Source organism: Chrysemys picta, unplaced genomic scaffold (genome assembly GCF_011386835.1).
Source record: "Chrysemys picta bellii isolate R12L10 unplaced genomic scaffold, ASM1138683v2 scaf1, whole genome shotgun sequence".
In the NCBI taxonomy this organism is placed as follows: domain Eukaryota; kingdom Metazoa; phylum Chordata; order Testudines; family Emydidae; genus Chrysemys; species Chrysemys picta.
In genome coordinates this window covers 4357799-4367869 of record NW_027052708.1, presented here as the reverse complement: position 1 = coordinate 4367869, position 10071 = coordinate 4357799, and the positions used below count along the sequence as shown (strand labels likewise).

General features: G+C 47.0%; 1 protein-coding gene across 1 annotated transcript in view; it reads right to left on the bottom strand.

Moving 5' to 3' along the window:
• The window catches only part of LOC112061389 (deleted in malignant brain tumors 1 protein-like), a 141159-nt gene that overhangs the window by 116050 nt on the left and 15038 nt on the right, over positions 1-10071 (bottom strand). The window lies entirely within an intron of this gene.

Genomic DNA, 10071 nt, shown 5'->3' with positions numbered 1-10071 from the left:
TTTCAGAATTACCAATGCAAGAAATATGGGTCTCTTCTGCTCGGTTATCACATGACTTTGGATTCCAGGGCTCTGACGGGCACTGCCAGAGGGAGCTGTGCTGTTCACTGCATGCAACGTGGTCCAGCCATGTGGGACCAGAACCTGCTCCATATTCAAAGTCTTTTGCAATCTGCCCTCCATCCCCACAGTTCAGTTGTTTGCAGACAATTGCTGGGGTGACTCCAGACATCTGATTGTAGCAAACACTGCCCCACGTCCCATTGTAGAAAACCTCCAGCCGCCCAGCACAGTCACTGTCGCTCACCAGCCTCAGATCTGTGAATTCTAGAAGGAAAGGCACAAAAAGGGAATTTAAATCATCTGATTCTGAAATGAACTGGGGTGTGAAGAGTGAAATCTCAGCGATTGCTAACGATCCTGTGCATCATTCTGCAGGAGCTACTGCTAGAGAACCACTCCAAAAATGAGAGACTTTTTTGCACACCACAGGCCCCTTAGACATACAGTGGGCGTCTCTGGAAGGCCACCATTTACCAGCAGCTACATTCAGATTGTACTAGATAAAGGCCGGGAAGGATTGGGACATTGGCAGGCCAGATGCCAGCTCTTGCCCAGGCTGCAGCTGAGAAGTGACAATCTCACAGCTGGAGACCAGGCCAGGTCACCTGTATGTTAGTTTTGCTCAAAACAGGTATTAATCTTGTAAGAATGTATTTTGTGCTTAGATTCTATGAAATGATGGTTAGTTGCTGCAGGCATTAATCTCACTTGTAATGTCTGTGGTCCATGCTACAAGAAAATATGTACGTTTTACTTTATAACTGAAAATGTTTGCTCTGAACTTGTGAACTCAGGCACGGGAATGATCCCCCCATCCATCCCCTGCATGTAGTACATGCAGAAGGCCTCATCCCATCGCTTTGAAGGCTGGAAGGGGGAAATAAAAATAATAGATGTGAAGATTGTTCATCTTTTTGGCTGTTTGAACTGTGACAGGGCTAGAAACACCAAACTGAAGCCAGAGACCCCAAGGGGTTACTCCTGGGTCAGCGCTGAAGGACATTTGGAATTGACAGATCACTACAAATCTGTCACTGCTAGGATGTAAATAGTAACTCATTTGTGTTTAGATGATTTTTTGCTTTAACCTGTAAATAACCTGTTTATTTCTTTTTCCTAGTCAATAAACCTGCATATAGTTTATTACAGGATTGGCTACAGGCATTGTCTTTGGTGTAAGATTCAGGGTACCAACTGATCTGGAATAAGTGACTGGCCTCTTGGGACTGGAATCAACCTGAATGTGGTGTGATTTTTGGTGTAAGTGACCAATTACACAGGTCTACAATTTTTGAGAAGTCGTCTGCTTCAGAGATAAAATGTGCTATTTATTATGTATTTTGATGTGCTGAATTCAAATATGGCAATTAAAACAACTGATTGGCTACTGTTTCTAAGATATTTAAGTTTTTACATTTTATGTCTATGTATATTGTGTAGATAGTAGAGTTTTAATCATAAATTGTAAACCTAGGTCTTTTCATGTGTTTATGGTTGCTTTACATGATAATATTTCACCTGTCCTGTTTATGTAACACTTTAAAAATCAGCAAAAGGGTTATATAAATAAAATTTATTATGAAACAAAAGGCAAAAAACTATTATGTACATAGTTTAGTCCTATTCAGTGTCTACTCGGCGCTTCTTGGCTTGACTCTTGTATTCATCAAATGGAGCATCTCTTGTCCCTGTCCAGCAATAGTCTGCAAGCATTGATGGGCCTCATTTGTCCTGATAGCGTTTCTCCATTGTTGCAATGTCCTGGTGAAATCGCTCGCCGTGCTCGTCGCTCACTGCTCCGTAGTTCGGTGGAAAAAAATCTAGATGAGAGTGCAAAAAATGTATCTTTAGTGACATGTTGCAACCAAGGCTTTTGTATGCTTTGAGGAGGTTTTCCACCAACAACCTGTAGTTGTTTGCCTTGTTGTTTCCGAGAAAATTTATTGCCACTAACTGGAAGACTTTCCATGTCGTCTTTTCCTTGCCATGCAGTGCAAAGTCAAATGCATCATCTCGAAGAAGTTCACGAATCTGAGGACCAACAAAGACGCCTTCCTTTATCTTAGCTTCACTTAACCTTGGAAATTTTCCACAGAGATACTTGAAAGCTGTTTGTGTTTTGTCAATGGCCTTGACAAAGTTCTTCATCAGACCCAGCTTGATGTGTAAGGGTGGTAACAAAATCTTCCTTGATTCAACATGTGGTGGATGCTGAACACTTTTCCTCACAGGCTCCAATGACTGTCGGAGTGGCCAATCTTTCTTGATGTAGTGGGAATCTCTTGCACGACTATCCCATTCGCAGAGAAAACAGCAGTACTTTGTGTATCCAGTCTGCAGACCAAGTGTGACAATGTGGTTCTGGCGGAACCCAACTGAGAGTGCCAACTCAGGACAAATTGCTTAAACAGGGCAGTTAAAGCCCAAGGCTGGGTTTTTTTCCACCTCTAAGGCAAACCAAACCAGCCAGACTAAGGCTACATCAACACTACAGGAGGGGGTCGATTTAAGATACGCTATTCGCGTATGAATTCGACGTATCGCAGCCGACTTACCCCGCTGTAGGGACAGCGGCAAAATCGACCTCTGCGGCTTCCAGTCAACGGCGCTTACTCCCACCTCTGCTGGTGGAGTAAGAGCATCGATTCGGGGATCGATTGTCGCGTCCCGACGGGACGCGATAAATCGATCCCCGAGAGGTCGATTTCTACCCGCCGATTCAGGCGGGTAGTGTAGACCCAGCCTAAGAGGACTTCGGTCTCACCCCACTGGCTAACCGCAAGACTCACAAGCAATCTCCTTAGACACTCCAGTTTCCCAGTATTACCACCAGTGCCACTCGTTATGGGGACAAATGGTTATGAAAACCAATACCCCAGTAAAAGAAAAAGGTTCTCCTGATCCCAAAGGACCAAGCCCCAGACCCAGGTCAATATACAAATGAGATCTTACCCACAAATCACGCTGTTGCCAATCCTTTAGAATCTAAAATCTAAAGGTTTATTCATAAAAGGAAAAAGATAGAGATGAGAGTTAGAATTGGTTAAAAGAAATCAATTACATGCAGTAATGGCAAAGTTCTTGGTTCAGGCTTGCAGCAGTGATGGAATAAACTGCAGGTTCAAATCATGTCTCTGGAATACATCCCCCGCTGGGATGGGTCCTCAGTCCTTTGTTCAGACCTTCAGCTTGTAGCAAAGTCCCTCCAGAGGTATGAAGCAGGATTGAAGACAAAATGGAGATGAGGCATCAGCCTTATATAGTCTTTTCCAGGTGTGAGAACACCTCTTTGTTCTTACTGTGGAAAATTACAGCAAAATGGAGTTTGGAGTCACTGGGGCAAGTTCCTGCATACTTTGCTGAGTTACCAGTATCTGCCTTCTCTCAATGGGTCAATTGTATAGTTGATGGTCCTTAATGGGCCATCAACAGGCTAGGCAGAGCTAATCCCAGCTTGTCTGGGATGTCACCCAGCAGCATAGCATAAGTTTGCCATACAGACAGTATAGAGCCAATATTCATAACTTCAACTACAAAACTGATACACACATATAGACAGCATAATCATAACCAGTAAACCATAACCTTGTTTTAGACACCCCATTTGACCCCCTTTATACAAGATTTGGTGCCACTACAGGACCTTGGTTGCAACAATGATCTACATGGTCCCAGTTTATGCCAATAACGTCACACCAAGCAAGAGAGCAACAACCTTCAAATCGCCACAAAGCTGCCACAGATGTTGGTCATAGTTTATGCACCTCAAAAGTTGTTTCATGTTGTCATAGGTTTCCTTCATATGGACTGCATGACCAACTGGAATTGATGGCAAAACATTGCCATTATGCAGTAAAACAGCTTTAAGACTCATCTTCGATGAATCAATGAACAGTCTCCACTCATCTGGATTGTGAACAATGTTGAGGGCTGCCATCACACCATCAATGTTGTTGCAGGCTACAAGATCACCTTCCTTGAAAAAGAATGTGACAAGATCCTTTTGACAGTCACGGAACATGGAGACCCTAACATCACCTGCCAGGAGATTCCACTGCTGTAGTCTGGAGCCCAACAGCTCTGCCTTACACTTGGGTAGTTCCAAATCCCTGACAAGGTCATTCAGTTCACCTTGTGTTACGAGGTGTGGTTCAGAGGAGGAGGATGGGAGAAAATATGGGTCCTGTGACATTGATGGTTCAGGACCAGAAGTTTCATCCTCTTCCTCTTCCTCGTCTGACTTAAGTGAGAATGATTCTGGTGCATCAGGAACCGGCAGTCCTTCTCCGTGGGGTACTGGGAGCGTATAGCTGAGGGAATGTTTGGATAATGCACAGTCCACTTTTTCTTCTTTGACACACCTTTCCCAACTGGAGGCACCATGCAGAAGTAACAATTGCTGGTATGATCTGTTGGCTCTCTCCAAATCATTGGCACTGCAAAAGGCATAGATTTCCTTTTCCTGTTCAACCACTGGCGAAGATTTGTTGCACAAGTGTTGCAGCATATGTGTGGGGCCCACCTCTTGTCCTGGTCTCCAATTTTGCAGCCAAAATAAAGGCGATAGGCTTTCTTAACCATAGTGGTTATACTGCGCTTTTGTGATGCAAAAGTCACTTCACCACAAACATAGCAGAAGTTATCTGCACTGTTCACACAAGTATGAGGCATCTCTGCTCACTTTGGCTAAACAGAAATGTGTCCCTTTGCAAAATGAAACACGGACAAATAAGAGAGCACGACACTGTATGATTTCTAGAGCTGATATAGGGCAATTTGTTCAGCAGAGTGATGTAAGCTTCGTTATGATTGCATCATCCATGACTTCTAGGAATAACATGATGCAATTCATATCATGTATGACGCAATACCAGCTTCAGATTGCATCATTCATTGTTTTGCCTAAAAAGCAAGTACTGTCCAAACCCAGTCACAGATTTATTCATAGATCCAGTCAAAGATGTATTTTTGTCATTTCTGGTTTAAATTGAGATCCCTTTCCTTTATAACTCACTTATCCTCCGCCATTCCCAAGTCAAGAGTCGTATATACTGACCCAATAGCATATCTTGAAAACTAGAGCCAATCAACAATTTTAAGTATCATTTTTGTTCTCAGTGACCCAGAATTAGTAAAGTTTGACTACATTTATTTCAGAAGCATTTTGGCTGTAGAGCAGTGTTATCACTAAGTCCAGTTTGTCTGTGTGACAAGACAGGCTGGAGAGTCTAAGGGGACTATCTGTGACGCCATGGGAAGATGGATATAGTGAATCAGGACTACATTACCTCTAAGTTGTGTAGGGTTACCATTCATCCGGATTTACCCAGACATGTCCTCCTTTTTGTGTTAAAAATAGCGTCCGGGGGGGAATTTGTAAATCAATAAAAATGTCCGGGATTTCCCCCCCACGCAGAGCGAGGCGCGGCTGGGAGGGCTGCAGGAAAGTCAGCCTCTCGCATGGGGCTCTGGCAGCCAGAGCCCTTCCCCCGCAGCTTGCCGGGCTGGACTCCGGAGCAGCTGTAGAGCTCCTCCTCCCCCCCCCCCATTCTGAGCCGGCCGGCCTGCCTGGCCGTTCGCATCGGGCCTCGGCAGCTCCTCCTCCCCTGCAGCCCAGCGCCCCGCTCCGGCAGCACTGGGTGGGGTGGGACCGGGTTGTGTGTTGCACTGGGGAGCGCAGCCACGTGTCCGGCTCCGCACAGAGCCCAACACCATGTTCTGAGCGGCAGGGTAAGGGGCCAGGGGGCAGGAGAAGGGGCAGGGAGGTTCTGGAGGGGGCAGTCAAGAGACGGGGGGGTCGGGAGTTCTGGGGGGAGTTTCTGGGGGAGAGGGTGGAGAAGGTTTTGGGCAGTCAGGGTACAGGTAGGGGGTAGGGTCCTGGGGGGCAGTTGGGGGGGATCTTAGGAGGGGGCAGTTAGGGGACAAGGAACATGGAGGCTCTCTTAATGGCTCTCCATGCGTCTCTGGACCCTCTCAGCTGTCGGGCTTGGACGGAAACATAGCCTGAGGGTAGTGAGAGAATGGGTTATCGGTGAGGTGGGGGTGGGCGTGAGCCCGGTCAATAGGGGCAAGCCCTACCAAGATCTGAGCCTTTTCTCACACTCCCGTTAGAGCTCGACATTATGCTGTTTGGGACCCCTCTTTGAGGAAAGCCTCTGGATTGCAAGTCCAACCACTACCTCCTCGTGGTGAGAGTCGGTAACTGGCTTGGATAGCCAGGCGGATTGCGGAGGATGAACCCACATCCCACATTCAGTGGGGTGTGGGACGGGGTTGGGCAGCCCCATATGGTGCCACATGGATGCCCCCCTGGTAAGGGTAGCCTCCCCCAGGTACGGGTTGACTCCCCCTGGAAAGGGTTAGTTTCCCCCTGAGAAGGGTAAATCTTTTAGCTATGGAAAAAAGTAATTTATATTTTTATACCGGATTGGCGCTGGACCGGGTTAATAACGCCCCCGCTGTTGGCTTTGATGCCCCGGCTGACAGTGTTAAATATATTAGGGGTGTGATCAGGGTCGCTGGACCAATGGATAAAATGGTGTGGACTATAATGAAGTCTCATGAGAATGAGAGTGAGAATCAAGTCCTCCCAGTGGAGCATGGAGAGGAGGTAGAGGAGAATGTATGTGATGATCATGGTGAGGAGATTTTATCTATCTTACCGATGGTTTTTACAAGGGACACTTTTAATGATTTAACTATGGACAGTTTTAATCCAGATTTTAAGTATTTAAGTACATTTGATGATCCATATGTTAGGGAATCGGGATATCTTAATGCTCATTTAGTTAATGGGTCTAGTTTATTAAATAGTTTTAGACCAAGTACTGATTTTAATAGGGATCGTAATAAGGATCTTAACAGTACTGGTAGTAATATAAATATATTAGAAAGTAGTTCGTGGAAGGATGGGGTTTTTTATTTAGAGTATCCCGTTGATAGTTTTAATTGTCCAATATGTCCCCAGATATTACCGACATTTGGTAAATGGGCAAAACACATTAATGTGGTTCATAAAAGTAAAGCCATACGAGTTGTATGTAGTAAATGTGGAAAATCTTCTCAATATCGTAATATAGCTTGCCACTACCCCAAGTGCATACCCAAGAAGGCGGATACCCCAATGAAGAGCCATACGTGCTCGGTCTGTGGGCTTGGTTTTCATACCAGATCTGGATTGATCCAACACTGTAGACATAGACACCCTGCTGTGAGGAATGAGCAAAGAAAAGAAGATATGGCTGCTAAAAGTAAGATCAAAGAGGGATCGACTAGATCTCGTATATGAACCAAAGATGAGGTTGCGCAGCTTATACAGTTGGAAAGGAAATATATTGGGAAAAGGAATAAAAATAAATGTATTGAGAGCGAGATGAGGACCAAAACGAATAAACAAATATCAGATAAAAGACGAGAATTAGTAAAGAAGAAGTTAGTGGTAACAGGAGATAGGGAGGAAGTGACTGAGGTAGAGGACATTAGAGTAAATATATTAGAAATTCCGCCCCCAAGAGAGAGGATTTTCCCACTAAAAGGACATCCAGAAGTGGATTTAGTGGAGAAAATATGTAAACGGGGAAAACAAAGTAGGGAGGGAAGAGAAATAATAAATAGTTTAGGGGAAATTGAAGGATTATTAAAGGAGGATTTAACAAAAGCTCTGAGGGTACCTCTACACTACGAAATTAGTTCGAATTTATAGAAGCCGGTTTTATTGAAATCGGTTGTATACAGCCGATTGTGTGTGTCCACACAATAAAATGCTCTAGGTGCTCTAGTCGGCGGACCGCGTCCACAGTACAAGGCTAGCGTCGACTTCCAGAGCATTGCACTATGGGTAGCTATCCCACAGCTATCCCACAGTTCCCGCAGTCTCCGCCGCCCCTTTGAATTCTGGGTTGAGATCCCAATGCCCGGATGATGCAAAACAGTGCCGCGGGCGGTTCTGGGTACATGTCGTCAGGCCCCTCCCTCCCCTGTCACAGCAACGGCAGACAATAGATTCGCGCCTCTTTACCTGGGTTACCTGGGTTACCTGTGCAGACAACATGGAGCCTGCTCAGCTCAGCTCACCGTCACCATATGTCCTCTGGGTGTCGGCAGACGTGGGACTGCATTGCTACACAGCAGCAGCTGCTAACTGCCTTTTGGCGGTAGACGGTGCAGTAGACTGGTAGCCTTCATCGGCGATCTGGGTGCTGGCAGCCGTGGGGCTTGCCTTTTGGCAGTAAATGGTGTATTACGACTATTAGCCGTCCTATTACAAGTCGGGTCATCGCACGTTAGCAGAGTCTTCCCCGAGCAGCCGATTGTGCAATAGGCCTGAAGACCATCGTCATACGCCGCCCCGTATTTGCTGCCAAGCACCCAGAAAGATGCCGAGGGCTATCAGTCACGCTGCACCGTCGTCTTAAGATGTAAAAAATAGATTTGCTCTGTATTCATTTGCTTCCCCCTCCCTCCGTCAAATCAACGGCCTGCTAAGCCCAGGGTTTTCAGTTTAATCTTTGGGGGGAACATTCTGTGTGACAGTTGTTTGTGTTTCTCCCTGATGCACAGCCACCGTTCTTGATTTTAATTCCCTGTGCCTGTACGCCATGTCGTCACTCGGCCCCCCTCCCTCCTTCCCCTAGTCCGTCAGATACTACGTTTGCGCCACAGCTCAGAGAGCCGAGAAGCGGTTCGCGCCTTTTCTTTGAATTCTGGGTTGAGATTCCAATGCCCGGATGATGCAAAACAGTGTCGCGGGCGGTTCTGGGTACATGTCGTCAGGCCCCTCCCCCCTCGTCACAGCAACGCAGACAATAGATTCGCGCCTTTTTACCTGGGTTACCTGTGCAGACAACATATCACGGCAAGCATGGAGCCCGCTCAGCTCAGCTGAGCTCACCGTCACCATATGTCCTCTGGGTGCTGGCAGACGTGGGACTGCATTGCTACACAGCAGCAGCTGCTAACTGCCTTTTGGCGGTAGACGGTGTAGCATGAGTGATAGCCATGGGGCTGGCAGCCGTAGGGCTGCATTGCACCAGCCCCTTGCCAGGCGATGGTATATTATGACTGGTACCCATCGTCATCGTATTTTGTGGCTGTCAATCATGGCCACCTGGGCAGACATGCTACTGTTTCGATGATGATGGCTACCAGTCGTAATATACTATTTTCTGCCAATTGCCCAGTATTGTCTGCTAAGCACCCAGAAGAGGCCGAGGGCGATGCTGGGTGCTGGCGGACGTGGGGCTGGCAGACGTGGGGCTGCATTGCTACACAGCAGCAGCCCCTTGCCTTTTGGCAGATGATGGTATTTTATGATTGGTATCCGTCATCGTCATACTGGTATGGGTATGGCTGTCACTCATGCTGCACCGTCGGCTGCCACCTTAAGATGTAAAAAATAGATTTGTTCTGTATTCATATGCTTCCACTTCCTCCGTGAAATCAATGGCCTGCTAAGCCCAGGGTTTTCATTTTAATCTTTGGGGGGACCATTCTGTGTGACAGTTGTTTGTGTTTCTCCCTGTTCCTGTACCTGTACGCCATGTCGTCACTCGGCCCTCCCTCCCTCCCGCCCTCCCTCCTTCTCCTGGTCCATCAGATACTACTTTCGCGCCTTTTTTCTGACCAAGCGCCATAGCTAGCACTGGGATCATGGAGCCCGCTCGGATCACCGCGGCAATTATGAGCACTATGAACACCACGCGCATTGTCCTGGAGTATATGCAGAGCCAAGACATGCCAAGGCGAAACCCGGACCAGGCGAGGAGGCGATTGCAGCGCGGCGACGAGAGTGATGAGGAAATTGACATGGACATAGACCTCTCACAAGGCAGAGGCACCAGCAATGTGGAAATCATGGTGTCACTGGGGCAGGTTGATGCCGTGGAACGCCGATTCTGGGCCCGGGAAACAAGCACAGACTGGTGGGACCGCATCGTGCTGCAGGTATGGGACGATTCCCAGTGGCTGCGAAACTTTCGCATGCGTAAGGGCACTTTCATGGAACTTTGT